At 43.2% G+C, this 14,107-nt stretch overlaps 1 long non-coding RNA gene across 1 annotated transcript in view; it reads left to right on the plus strand.

The window, feature by feature from the left end:
- The first annotated feature begins 12,647 nt into the window (after positions 1–12,647).
- The window catches only part of LOC115907949, a 79,711-nt gene continuing 78,251 nt past the window's right edge, over positions 12,648–14,107 (plus strand). The window contains exon 1 of the long non-coding RNA XR_004061082.1: positions 12,648–12,882. This is a non-coding gene — a long non-coding RNA (uncharacterized LOC115907949). The remainder of the gene's footprint in view (positions 12,883–14,107) is intronic.

Here is a 14,107-nt window from a genome sequence, read left to right on the forward strand (position 1 = left end):
CCTTCATTTGATGGATCCTAGAAGACAAAGTCTCTGTTCAGGGTGATCTGTCAAGGTAGATTTCAGCCGTGCTGTATCGACATCCTCAGAAAGCCCTTGCCTAGATGTTGGTTGATTACTAATATTAAGAAAGGTGGGCAGACAGCAATGGGCTGCAGGCTAAAAAACATAATTCAAAACTAAATTAAAATGTGTGTTGGGCTTTTGGGTGAGCTGTGCAGCACCCTGGTGTTGCGTGACCCAGCCTAAGGAGAGATGCATGAGACAAACCTGCACGTAGAGTCCTTAGAAGGCAGGAGCACATGAAACCACATCAAGGCCTCTGTGAGCTCCTTCTCAGATGGTAACAGGCAGCTTGCTTAAAGAACAGTGGCCATGATGACAGAGACAGAGAGAGACAGAGAATGCAATTGGTTAGAAATAATTTTACTGCCAGAATGCTCTTTTGAACTGCTTGCTATTGCTTTCCAGCAAGTTATTTACAATTTCAGCCCGTGCTTAGCAAAGTTTCATTTGAAACAAACAAACAAACAAAAAAAACCAAACCCAAAACCCCAAAAACCAAAAAACAAAACCGGAACAAAACCAAACAAAAAAATAAAGGGGCAGCTGTAATCCTATGTGTCTGCTAAGAAAATAGTACTAGCTGACAAGAGGAAAATATGACTTGGCCAGCAGTCTTAGCAGCTTTTGATCTTTTGGAAAAACTTAGGCTGGATGAAAAGAGAAGGAGTGTGTGAAAGGTGTCTGATGGTGTGTTGCTGAAGGGGGGAGGGATGAGTGGGTTGTGGTAGTTGTTTTCAAATTGTATTAATAAAATGTTTGCAAAAAAGGACTTGCATGCTGGTGACGTCCTTCCTGAGCTAAAGGAAGGCAGAAGAGAAGCCAGTCCCACCTGCAGCCCATCAGCTCCCACCATAGCTGTTGGGATAAGAAGGATACAGGGTGGAAGCCCCAGGTGAGATGCTGAAGATGAGACCCTTGGGAGCATCACAGTGGCCTGGCTTCAAAACTGGTGGTGCACCACAAGCCCTGGAATTGTTTCACACCTCTGGCACGGAGTTTGCTCCCACAAAGCAGGAAAATAATCACAGAATTCTGTGGGATGAAGGGACCTTAAAGATCCTTCAGTTCCAGCCTCCTTGCCATGGGCAGAGATTGAGTGGTCATGGTGCCCTGTGGCTCCTGAGAAGTAATCTCAGAAGCAGTTTTCTCAGAAATCATCTGAGAAATAGTTTTGGATCAGCCAGGACTGTGCTTTAATTAGGCACAGTAGTATTGTTTGAAAAACCTGGCAACACACTGGCCATGGCTGATATTAAGAGAACCTGAAAAATTATGAGAAAGGCCCTCATACATGCTTTTTTTCATAGTTCTTTATGCAATCCAGTGCCTTCAGAGAGTAGCTGTGCTGTTTGTTTATTATTGTCATTAGCTTTTATTAGATTCAATGCAACTTACCTCAGAATCCCTCTGTGTTTCAGTCTCTGTTTTGACACCATTATTTGTACCGAAAAAAATTTCAATATATTGTAGAAATTATTATAAAGTAAATTATTATAGGATAAATTATTAAAATTCTTTATATAATATTTTAATAAGTAATGACCAATTGTTGAAAACATATTAAATGTAGATACTTCTGCAGCTGGCTGAGGGGAGACTAAGCAATATTAGCAGCTATGAAATGTTTAAATTAGTGGTATCTATAGGAAAATGGAGGAATTTTTTAACACAAGCTAAGCAACACTTTGATTCAGACATGGTTTTGAGGTGATAATCTGTAGCAGTTCTAGCAATTGGTTGACTCTGCATCTATCTACCACGGTAGCTAAAACAATTTCTTTCTATAAATGTAAAAATGCTGTAGAGCTGGATGATACTTGTTTGCTGTGCAATTAAACTGTTAAGGTCGACATTTCAATTACCATCATTAGCCCTGAGCCTGAGCACCCCACTGAGAGGGATGGAATCAGTTTACAGCCACACGGAGTGCCCTGGCCCCAGCTCTCTGAGGAGCTGGGCACAGCTCCCTGTGCTGCTCGCCTGTTCACCCAGCGTCTGCAAAGTGGCTTCCATCCCCAAACAGGCAGGAAATGATGGTTTAGTTCCCAGGACAGCCCCACTTTTTCCAACTGCAAGCCAATTTCAACAATTTCACATGCTGAGAGCTGTGACGGCTGCTTGCACTCGCTGCATTTCTTCAGGTGAGACCCATGTCCTCCTGTAGTCAAATTCTGCCCCACACTCACTGGAAGCTTTCTCACCCTTCCTCTCCTGTACTCTCTATTCCCAAACTTGCTTTTCTTCCACATCTTGTTGCACATGGGCCACAGCAGAGCCCTGTCCTGCTTCAGAGCCCTCTGAGGCTGCTGGCTCTGGTGCAGGACCTGCTGAGGGGACCGAGGCTGTGACAGACACACAGACAGGAATTTCTGTCTCAGCCAGGAATTTTTGTCTTTTTTTGCCCTGGGCCACTGCCCCTGCCCAGTTCCACCCTGGCATTTCCATGGCCATGTCCCCTGGTCGAGCAAGGCACTGGTGACAAGGGTGACACTGAGGGAGGGGGAAGAGCAGCCAGCTGAGAGAGGGAAGGTGGCACATTCAGAGCAGAGCTGGTGGTTTTGTAAAGCTGACACCAGCAGTGCCAATGCCCAGGCAGATTGCCCAATACACCTCAAAGGTTTCATCAGGAGAAGGCAAGAAACTCTGGTTTCAAGAATGGAAAATTTGGAGCAGATCTGTCCTGCATGGGGAGATAGTTCAACCTCAAACACAGATTTTTTGTAGGGTACCTCAGATTTGTGCATCATGTCTGGAGTTACTCTCTCACTCATACCCAGTCTAAGTGCTCTAAATGCAGTTATGAAGGTGTCATGCTCACAGAGGATGGATGGATGGATGGATGGATGGATGGATGGATGGATGGATGGATGGATGGATGGATGGATGGATGGATGGATGGATGGATCTCCCCAAACCTGCAGGCAGAGCTGTGCAGAGGTCTCAGCATGCTGCAAAACCTCCTCATGCAGGATGCCTGACACTCTTCTTTCTCTGTAGCTTTTCTTTTGTAGTTCCCCTTCTGCAGGGGTGGGATGAGAACAGACTGCCCAGATTTTGTGTGCATTTCACCAGTGCTGGGTTGGGCCTTTTGGGAGATTTGACCACATTATCATTGTAGCCAGCTCCTTCTTGTGCAAGGTCAGCAATCCAGACTGTGGGGTGAAGAGATGCCCAGCATGAACCCCTGGGGTTCTGGCTGGTCTCCTCACTCCAGCTCAAAGCTGACCATGGATGAAGAGTGGAACCATGACATGACCATGGATATCTCCACCCTGTGCTTCCAATTCCTGCATCCTCCCAGCCCCTGATCCCAGGGAAGGGGGAATGGATTGAAGCCCAGAGTTACCCTACAAGCATTGCCTTGGCGGCCTTGCTAGTGGGGAATATCAAATTAAAAGTGACAGTAACATTTTTTAAATTTTATTTTATGAGATTTCTCATTTTTAAGTCTGGGAAAACTGATGCAGAGATAAGGTGACTTATACAATGTCACTCATCCAGCAAGTATCAGTCAAAACAGAGACTAAATAGCCTGAATCCCTTTATAAGCAGCTTTTGTCTCATATTTTGGCCTGACTTAGCATCATCTCACATCCCAAGGACTTTTAAGTGAATAATGTCTTCAGCAATGCATGACAGTGACTGCATGACATTTCCCAGACTCCTGAAAACTTAATTCAGGAATCCAGTGGTGATTCTGATGTGCTTTTACGTGCACATCAAATCAAAGCTCACCTTAGTACACAGGCACATTACAATGTCAGATTTATCCCCATCATAGCTCTGCTGGCTCTAATGGAGCAGCACCAGGAACCAGGTTTGGCTGTGAAATGTTAAAGCAAGTTTCAGGAACAGCCTTTTCAGCCCATGTGCAACTGCTTTCCACAATGGCAAGAAGTACATTATTCAGCCAGTGAATGAAATAGAAGCACTGATAGTCTGAGTGTGATGTTGAGGAAAGCAGTTTTTTATTCACGTGTTGAAGGAAAATGAACTGGCTGTGTTTAAATATGTGGCCAAGCATATGTGATGAGTAACATGTCAGTAAACATGTAAATTTTAAAATTTTAACAGTAAAAATTTTAAAATTTTAACAGTAAAATGTCTCAAGAAAAAAAAAGAACATGACACGTTCAGCATTGCTGGGAGCCATGCTTTCAGACCAGAACTCACACCAAATCTGGGTGGTGGAACTTTTTTGATTTGGCTTTTTAAAAAAAAATTGAATCCAACTCAGGTTTATCAGAACATGGCAGAAAAAATTCCTGTCCACAGCATTTTTCCCTGTGGGGAAGGTCATGGTGGCAGAAATTTCACAAGGACAACTGGCATCATCCTGTCCACAGCATTTTTCCCTGAGGTAGGTCATGATGGCAGAAATTTCACAAGGAAAACTGGCACCAGCACATTTCCACCTTTCAATTGGTTTGGGGCCAAAATAGTAATTGATTTTTCACTTTCTGCTGGAGATTGTAAATAGCCACACTGTCTTTTTTTTTTTTCTGCAAGTTTTTTCATTAGTATGGCACTAATGAGCCACAACAGAACTACTTCTGATCAAATTTTAATTTCCTCATCTTATCATTAAATGTAAGAATTTATATTTGGCACATTCAATCAAATTTGAACTCAGATAAGCTATCTTTAATGAAATATAAAATAAATGACAAAGAAGATTGGAGTACTACTGTGAGTAGTAAAACCAAAGCAAATTGGTCAAGGAGTATTCAATTCCTTTATTTAAATGCCTGCAAAGAAAAAGGTAAACAAAAATATATTTGACAGTGAGTGTGTCCAGTGGGAACATTTCCTTGTATTTTACTTTATAGTGGCTAAACATTAAGTCAAGCCTTTAAGTTGAATTTAATGTATTAAAGCAATAACAATCAAGGCACAAGGCATTTCCTGGGAATTAATGACTGACTGGGAGAGTTGATGGGCCAATGTGAAGCTGAGGGCCATTAACCTTGGCTAGTCATTAATTTCCCTGAAAATTCCCTATGCTGAAGTTGTTAGTGCTTGTCATAATCTTCTTATCTGTTAAGTGTAAATAGAAACATTTTTCTTCATGTCCAAGAAATTTTTTAAAATAACCCATAGGATGGAGCTACCAGCAGCAGTGTGGCTCCAGATGTCTCTTCCAACCCCAACCATTCCACGACTCTGGGAAAACAGAGTTTTGACCACAGAAAATATTCTCTCAGGAAATCCTTATGATTAAATACTGAATTTTCAACATTTTCTAAAGGCCCTGCATGGCAGCAAGCTCATGAAATCAGATTCTGAACTGTCTCATGGAGTATAAAACCAAAAAGTGCAGTTATGATGCTTTATTCTGATAAGATTAAGTTCCTTTGTACATGTCCCTTACCAGGTCATCTTTGTGCATTATTAGCTGTTATTAATAAAATTCACTGCAGTAATATCTCAGGGGCCTTGGGAATGGCTTCCTTTTGTGTTGAGGGACCAGAACAGACCCCCAGACATTCCCATGGCATCCACAATCTCACTTCTCCTGCACTGCTTGGGACAATAAATAGATGATCCACAGCAGCTGTGAGGAACAGAAATTGTGATGGCATTCTTTGTCTCGTTCTTTGTCTGGCTTTTATTTTTTTCCCTTGATGGTATTGATTTAACCTTTATGAAAATTAATCTCAGGAGAGGGACAGAGACTGAAGATTTTATTTTTAAGACTTGCAATTTGCAAGAGCAATTGGAATTTCTTGCTCTTTCTGTGTTGTTTTTGTTTTGTTTGGTTTTGGTTTGGTTTTTTTCTTTTCAGGATTTTTTGGTTGTGCTTTGTTCGCGTTTTTTTTTGTGGGGGCTATTTAGAGTTTGTTTGTTTGGGGTTATTTTGCTGAGCTTTTTCTTTTTTTTTTTTTTTTGTGGATTAATTTTCTTATTTGATGAAAAGGTTATTGGTTAGTGCCTCCTAACTTTGCCAACCTGCTTTCAGGAGTCATTAATTCATCTTATAATTGGCAATAAAATGTTCCATCTCATACTGTAGACTGCTTAAAAATCAGTCATTGCTAACAACAAATGAAAACTCAGCATGTGGAAGTGTTGGAAAAAGATGCTGAACCACGTGTAGGGAATTTTATTCATCCTGATATTTCTGTGCACCTGTGAAGTAATTGGAGCATATGAGCCCGTGATTAAATGTAGGCAGGAAAGTAACTCCAACCCTGTATTAGACCTAGGGATGAAATTACTCACATGAAGAATAACCTCTGTATGAACAGATTTGAGATACACCCCTTCAGCATGGAGAAGTGAAGAAAAAAATCCATGATTGGCAAAGAGCCACTCCTCTTAAATCTGAAGTCCAGCTTGTGTTTAGGTAGCATTGCTGTACAGTTTTCCATAGCTCTGTCAATTTTCTTCACGGATGCAGCTCTCAAAGTAAGCAGGGAATTGGAATGCAACCCTGGCTCGACCTGATCAGAAGCAAACAGGAGTTATCACCTCCCTCTGTGCCCTGTCCTGGCTGTGAATAGCAGAAAGGAAGGGTAAAGAGGATGCTAAACCAAAGGTACTTCGTTCAGCAGATTCTGGGGAAACTGTGACCCAAGTCACAACCTGAACTTTGCGGCTGACTCTTCCTTCTTGAACAGGCCACATTAAAACTTAAAACCCAGTAAATGAGGTAGAATTGACAAAGGGGAAAAGACAATTCAGATAGATACTGTGTTGCCTCCAACAGTGGCAAATTACCCCATAGGAAACTACAGAAATCTGTATCAGTGCCTTTTCTTTTTGTCAAAAAAAAAAAAATTTAGACAAAACTGTTTCTAGTAACTGAAACAATTGCCGGTGAGGAGGCTGTATTTTATCATTTGAAATGCAGCCCCAGCTGCAAGAGTTCTATTAGATTGTCTAGTTCAATGTTTTATATTTATTCTTATCATTTAGGAGCATCAGATACTCATTTTTTGGAAGGTGTCTCTTCAATAAGTGTTTAGTACTCACACAAGTGATAATACTGCATTGGAGTTAACTCAATTTCACAACCTGTGAGTTCAGAGTACTATCATGGAAAGATCTTGGAGTTTATTTACATCAAATTTACCCATAATTAATTTTGGCACTTGCATATGTAAAATTTATGATTTCTCCAGTGCTTTCTCTCTGAAATGTTCTACAATTCTTCCTTAGGCAGTCAGTCATCTGATTATCCTATTCATTGCTGGTATAAACCCCCCACTTTAGAAATGTATCTATTGCATGGGTAGTTAGAGACAGAGCCCTTACAAATAAATTTTAAGAATATATTCTAAAGAGATCCAAACTACTGGAAAATGAACAGTCCACATGTTGCAGTGTTATGAGCTGAAATGACTGTAGGGAGCAGAAAAAGGGGCACTGGAACTTTTCCTCCTGTGCAGCAGTGAAGTGGTTGAAGAAGTGTAATCAGGCAGAAAGAGATGTTTGCAGAAATTGCAGTTACTCTGCTAGTTGAAGTGCTAGGGCTGGATTGGACTCCATGATTTTGAAGGTCTTTTCAAACTCAGTGATTCTGTGTGATTCTCTGTGATTCTGTGTGACTCATTAGCGTGGCAGCTATTTGGTTAACCAATTAAAAAATTATATTGATTTACACAGCAGTTCTTAGAAATGCATGTCAGTTTTATTGCAAATGCTTTTAATAACCAGTGGTGTCTCTAAATAGGTTTGGTCCAGGGAAATGGTTGCATTAGAAAACAGATTAATGAACGGCTTCAATGGTTGATGTAGACAAAAAGAAATATATTTCCCAGGGAGTTATGTGGTCATTGACATCTAATTTGTAGGCCCATATTAGCTACAATCTGTTCAAAAGCAGATAAAAATTTGTAATGATTTCCCAGTCTGTTGGAACAGAGCTCTTCTATTTTAGATGAAAAATACAGTTGGTTTTTTTTTAACCTGTATTGGAATCTAAATGTAAACTGTATTGCTTTTTTGGCTTCTCCTTGAAGAGGGTTTCAGCAAACAAATGTATTCTTTAGGGGGGAAAAAAGTGACTTGAGATCTACTGAAATCCACTTGGAGAAGAACATGCCAAAGGTTTGGGCAGACCTGTGGTGAAGACCATCCTAAGAAATAAGACTGATTCTACTCTATGTGTTTAGCTAATGAGCAGCACTGATCATGAACCTGCTGCAGAGATGACAAGGGAAATACTTTAAAGCTCAGTAGATGAAGTGGGAGGGTTTCATTAAATGATTGTGTTTCCATGGAATTGACACTCAAGCCTTACTTTGCTCAAGCTAGATGGTTGCTGGCATTATCATATTCATTGAGTAGAGACCAGAAATAGTTGGTAACGAATAAATTGATGTGAAGGAAAATCTCATTTTCTTGTCCTGATGGACAAGGAAATGAAATTTTTTTTAACTCCAAAACAAGGAGTTTGGAATGATTGTAACACCATCAAATTGAAACAGCCTATTGCCTTAAAATGCTGTCCAGGTTTTGTTAACGTTTTATGACTGAACATAACTCTCAGCTATTCTTTTCCAAAGAAGGAGAAGAAGGCTCTTGATGATCCTATTATTAGAAGGATGATAATTTAACTGGGGAGGAAAGATGTAACGTGAGGAAATTGGTTGTTGTTATAGGCAACTCTTAATCATTCCCAATGATTTCAGCTAAAGCAGATTCTTCGAGGGAGAACTTGTTCTGGGGGAGCTGATCAGCTGCCTCCTGGATTTTCTGGCTTGGCTGGAGACAGAGCCTTTGTAGTTCTGTTTGCTTAGATGTAGTGTGCAGGATTGTAACATTTCCTTAGCCTTGCAGAAGTCTGGCCACACATCTCCCACCACCACCATGAGCAATTCCTTCCCACTGCCAGCTCATTTCCTTTGCTCTTCTGAATCCCATGTCAGGGCATTTAATCTCCTCTCCAACTCTGAAGTTCTCTGCTGTAAATTTCAGTGCTCACTGGCTAATGAATGTCTCTAAGTAGATGTTAAAATTAAATCAATAATTTTAACTAGAACTGTTTTTTCACTCTACAGCTCTGCCTGTTTTTGCCTCTGATGCCCATTGGGGAATGTTGCAGAGCTTTGACAGAAGTTGAAGATACTAAAATACCCTCACTGCTCTGTGCTGATGTTCAGTGTACATGGCAAATTGAGGCAAGAGGACTCCCTGAAATTAGGAGAACTTTCCAGCTGCTTGCACTACATTTTGCATAGTTCCTAAGGACTGTTTAACACAGATTTCTCATTATCACACTATTCTTGCACACTAAATGTTTTATAGGGTTTTTTTTGCTGCTGTTACAGGCAATGGATGGTTTTCCTATAAGAAAATTCATTCTTGATAAATGGACTTATGAAATGGTTTTAACTCCTTCCTACTACTCAGAAACATCATGTGCCATCCTAAGTCTGTCTTTGATTGTTTGCATTCATCTGTGAATATCAAAGAGCCCACACTGTTATTCCTCCTCAACCAGCTGTTGGCTTTATTATGCCAAATTCTGGTTTCCTTAGAGTAGACTGAAGTCATTCTTTTGATGATAAATGGATCAAAATTGGCTTCATCACCTCACTGACTCTTAGAAGGGATTTTGCTTGTATAGAAAACAAAACATATTTTCTCCAAAGTAGTTTCTATAAACCTCCTTGACGCAAAGTGAAAGATCTCTGTGCCCACTGTTCAGATTTCCCTAGACAATGAACAAGGGTGTAGTCCAGCCTGGAAAGTTTAAGATTGTGACCTGCATGTTCCTAGAGCTGTGAACACACTTGGTAGCAACTAAAACAAGAAGCTAGACCAGAAAAATACTGGAGTAGAAGAGTTTTCACCGGATCTGGTCTCAGATGGGCAGGGCAGGACATAGTGTGGCAGATCAGACCTGCAGACACAGGAGGGTTCTTAGCAAGTTCTGGTGGAAGCAAAGGGAGAGATGATTTACCAGCACATAAAATAAATGGATGGTGCATTGAGATGTATCAGTAGGAGTACTGAGTCACAGCTCATCATCTGGAAAACTGGAAATTTTCAGTACTACAGCAACACATTAGTTGATGTATATATTTTGGGAATGAGGGGACAGTGATAAGTAATGCTTTCTGGAGCATATTATAAGAGAACTGGGTTTTATCTTCTGGGTGTTTCCATCCTATAAGTTTTCCTGTCAGATTCAGGAGAACAATATTTCACTTGGCTTTCAGTTTGTCTCTGAATCATTGTTACAATGGAATTTATTCTTCCAAGCCTGAATTGCTGAAGAAAAAGACAGATCTGTTTGGGAGGTGGGTGGTATAGAGGAGAGGAGGTGAAAGAAAGGGTCTGTGCATGACTGATCTAATTTTCTTCATCTCACACACTCAAGGCAAGTATGATAGTTTCTGATTAATAGTCATTATTAAGTGACCAAATGCTTATTTTCTTGGTTTGAAAATAAGAATTGAGAGAGCATTTCTCCTGTGATGGGCTGGATTTAACAGCAGTGTTGTGTGAGACCTGAAAGGAACAATGACTTCTTTTGCAAAGGGAACAGTCTGTGCACTGGCCATGCTTCAGTGAAAAGACAAGAATTTGCTACTAGCATTTAATACATTTGTAACAGTTATAGCAAAGACACCTGTTGACAAAACATTATGTTTATGAAGGGCTTAGTGGAAAATGAATTCTTCTGCACTGGAGGCATGTCAATGTGGTTTTTATTGCTGAGGTACTGTTTGAACAGACACAGTCCTGGAAGTCATGGGCAGACCTCACTATAGATAACTATGGAATTTCATATGATATTCACCAGTTGGTATCTCTTGGTATACTGATAGTTGCATTTAATAGAAATTTAGGTGAGGAACTGAAAAACTTAATTTTGTCTCATGTATCATAAGCTCAAAAGAAAGAGGATAAACACACAATCTAGAGACAAAATAAAATTTATTACTTATCAGCAGTAAAAAACCCATTTTCAATATTCACATTGTTTTCTAAATTATTGCACCAATGTGCCACTAGGTTGTTAGGTTTTGAAGGGAAAGACAAGGAATGTTTTCTTGGATTAAGTACATTAAAAAAAACAATTTCTACATGCCTGTTTCAGTTCTTATCATCAACTTTACTGGGTTAATTTATACTTCTTTTTAGTGTAAGCTTTGTTTGGTTTTGATAGTTTTACATTAGGAATAGCTGCAGATATGATTAGATATAATTGCTGTTTATTAATCTAGTGGAATTAAACTGCACAAACTTTTCTCAGATAAGTACCTGTGTATGTTGCTATCAAAATATGTGTGTTATATTTGCTACTTTTACAGATTTCTGGCTTACTACTAATTAAATATTCAGGTAGTCTGGCATCTCACTTATGAGATGTAAGAAGAGGAACCGAAAATAACCCTAATTCTGCAGAAGACTATATGAAGAAAAGTGATTTTATTTTTGTAGCTTACTTCTTAATATGTCTAGACAGGGTGATTTGTAACATGACTGTATAGATTTCTGGCTTACCTTGAAAATGTTGGGTCCCAAAATATTAGGATTAGAATTAAAACATTTGGGAAAGGTAAAGATTGTCTTAAACAAAGTGGAATCTATTGCTGTGGGAAGAATGAATGCAGTATGTTTTTATTACACAAATTTGAAAATGGTATCAGTTCGTGTGACGCTGCGCCAATGCACTCAACTCCTCCCAAGGCTCCTTTACTGGGTTGTGCTAGGGCACGCTTTCAATGCCAACATCACCCATTCGAACAAAAAGATACAAACTCAAGAATTTCAGTACATCATATGTTTCCAAGATGCAAATACACCAGGCAAAAGACACAGAATGAGAGAAGTGTTCATGAGGATGAGCTGTTCTTCCACCAGTGCGGGAGCTCAGACGGCACGTGCACAACCTCGAGTTGAGCTGCAGTTTTAGTTACAACACAGACATTTTCCTAACACTTTTCTGTATTTACCTGCTGCTTTTCTCGAATTTTTTAAGCACCGCAACTCAAATTTTTAAGAGCCTACCACCTCCCGCTAGGTTATCTGACAACGCCAGCTGTCAGAGACCCATCAACAACTGGGCTTCCAGCACGTTCCTGAGCACGTCAATTATTTTGTAGCGGCCAAGACTCCTCGTTTGTTTGGGCGGCAGAGCGGGGAGGCACCCGGAGCTCCTCCAGCGCCTGGCAAACGCCTCCCCGCCGCGGGGGCGCCGAGCATCCCGGCCAGCATCCCGGGGGCTGCGGGCACAGGTGGGACGCGGCCACCGCGGGAGCGTCACCGCCACCTCCTCCCTTCCTCCGCAGAGCCCCGAGCCCGCGGGCGGCTCGGGCGGGAGCCGCAGAGCCCCGCGCTGCCGGAGGCCGCTGCGGTGAGCGGGGCCGGAGCGGGGGCGGCTCCGGCGGGGCCGGGGCGCGGACAGGTGGGCGGCGGGCGGTGCGAGCGCGGCGGCGGCGGCGGCGGCGGGGGGCGGACCGGCCGTGCGCAGGCGGCTCCGGCGCGGATGCCGAGCCCCCGCACGACAGCGGCGGCGGCGGGAGCGGCGGAGCCCCGGCCCCGCGATAAAAAGGGAAGGGAAGGGGCCGGAGGTGCGCGCTGCGGGTCCGCCCGGGCGCCGTGCGGCAGAGCGTGCCTGGAGGGGCTGGAGGCAGGCTGAGCCGGCGGGGGAGCGGGAGGCTGTGCCCAGCCATGAGCCGCCTCCCTCGCTCGCTCCCGCCCGCCCTCCCGCAGGAATCCCGGGCGGCGCGGCGGCACCCGGACGCGCGGCTCCCCGGGGCTGCGCAGCGGCAGCGGCGCGGAGAGGAGCGAGCGGGGGAGTCGCGCTGCGAGGAGGAGCCGCCGCCTCATCCTGCGGCACCGGCCCGGCCAGCGCAGGTGGGTGCGCAGCGCCCGCTCCCCGCCGCGGCCGGAGCGGTCACCGCTTGTCCCGGCGGAGCCACCGGAGCCGTGTGCGGCTCGGGGGGTGTGAGTGCGAGGGGTCCGTGGGGCCGGGGATGGCTCGGGGGCAGCGGGCAATGGGGCGGTGCCCGGCGCACCTGAGCGGCCGCAGCCGGGCTGGGATGGTGGCCGGGTCCCGGGGGAGCCTCTCCAGTCCGGGAGTGGCCGGCGCTGCTGGGAAGGCGAGAGGGTTACCTGGACGTGTGGGCAGCCTCGGCTGCGATTGGGAATTTTATTTCTTTATTATACCATCCTCAGGTTTGGGTGTTTTTTGTTTTTTTTTTTTTTCTTTTTCTAAGACCAACTTGTTCTTGGAAATCGCGTTTGATTTCGGTTTCTGTTCCATTCAGTGCGAGGTTTCTGCTGGCGGCTGCGGGTGTCGCCGCCGTAGGGCAGCGCAGGGTGCGGGTGCCCGGAGCCTCCCGAGTTTGTTCCTGCCCGCTGCCGACTCCGGAGCGTTTTCCCAGGGAGCGCTCGGGCGCCCGCTCCCAGGGATGGTGAGCAGCTCTTAGCTGCAGGGAAGGAGAAGGCATGTGCGTGCAAAAGCCAGGTTTCCCCCCAGAGCTTGTACTCCGAAACTTCGCTATTCGGTGAAACCCGTGTTCTGAGCACCAGGAAGCTTTGGTTTTTCTAGGAAGGCATGAATTTTCTGGGGTTTTTTTCACATTTTCGGGGAAGGATTAGCGTGAGGTCTCTGGGTACGCTGTGCTTAGGTCTTATTTTGTTGTAAATTGTTAATTTGGCAGGATCTGCGGCATATTGCTCGAAGTGCTGTAAGCCTGGAAAAAATGGAATGGTTTTCATTGTATGAAAAAGTTCAAGATCACTGTTATTCCTGTGACATAATCTTTCACATACTAGCAATTTTTATTTGCATACATTTCCTTATAACCTATGTAAGGTAACTAAGCTGAGCATGGATTTTATGTTTCTGTAAAACTATGTTCATTTTTCAGATGGAAGAACAAATCCAATTAGGTTTTTTGTATTTACCAAGTAATTAGGTGCAGATGTTTTTGCATTGCCACTTCAGAAGTCATTTTGCTCTGTCAAGGTTATGATGTGTCCACCAAGCAAGGAGGATAAAATAAAAATTTGCAAAGAGTCTAAGACTTCTAAATGTCCTCTTGGTTTAAAATGAATTGGGATTGTTTGGTGGTAA

This window comes from Camarhynchus parvulus, chromosome 1, assembly GCF_901933205.1.
Source record: "Camarhynchus parvulus chromosome 1, STF_HiC, whole genome shotgun sequence".
In the NCBI taxonomy this organism is placed as follows: Eukaryota; Metazoa; Chordata; class Aves; order Passeriformes; family Thraupidae; genus Camarhynchus; species Camarhynchus parvulus.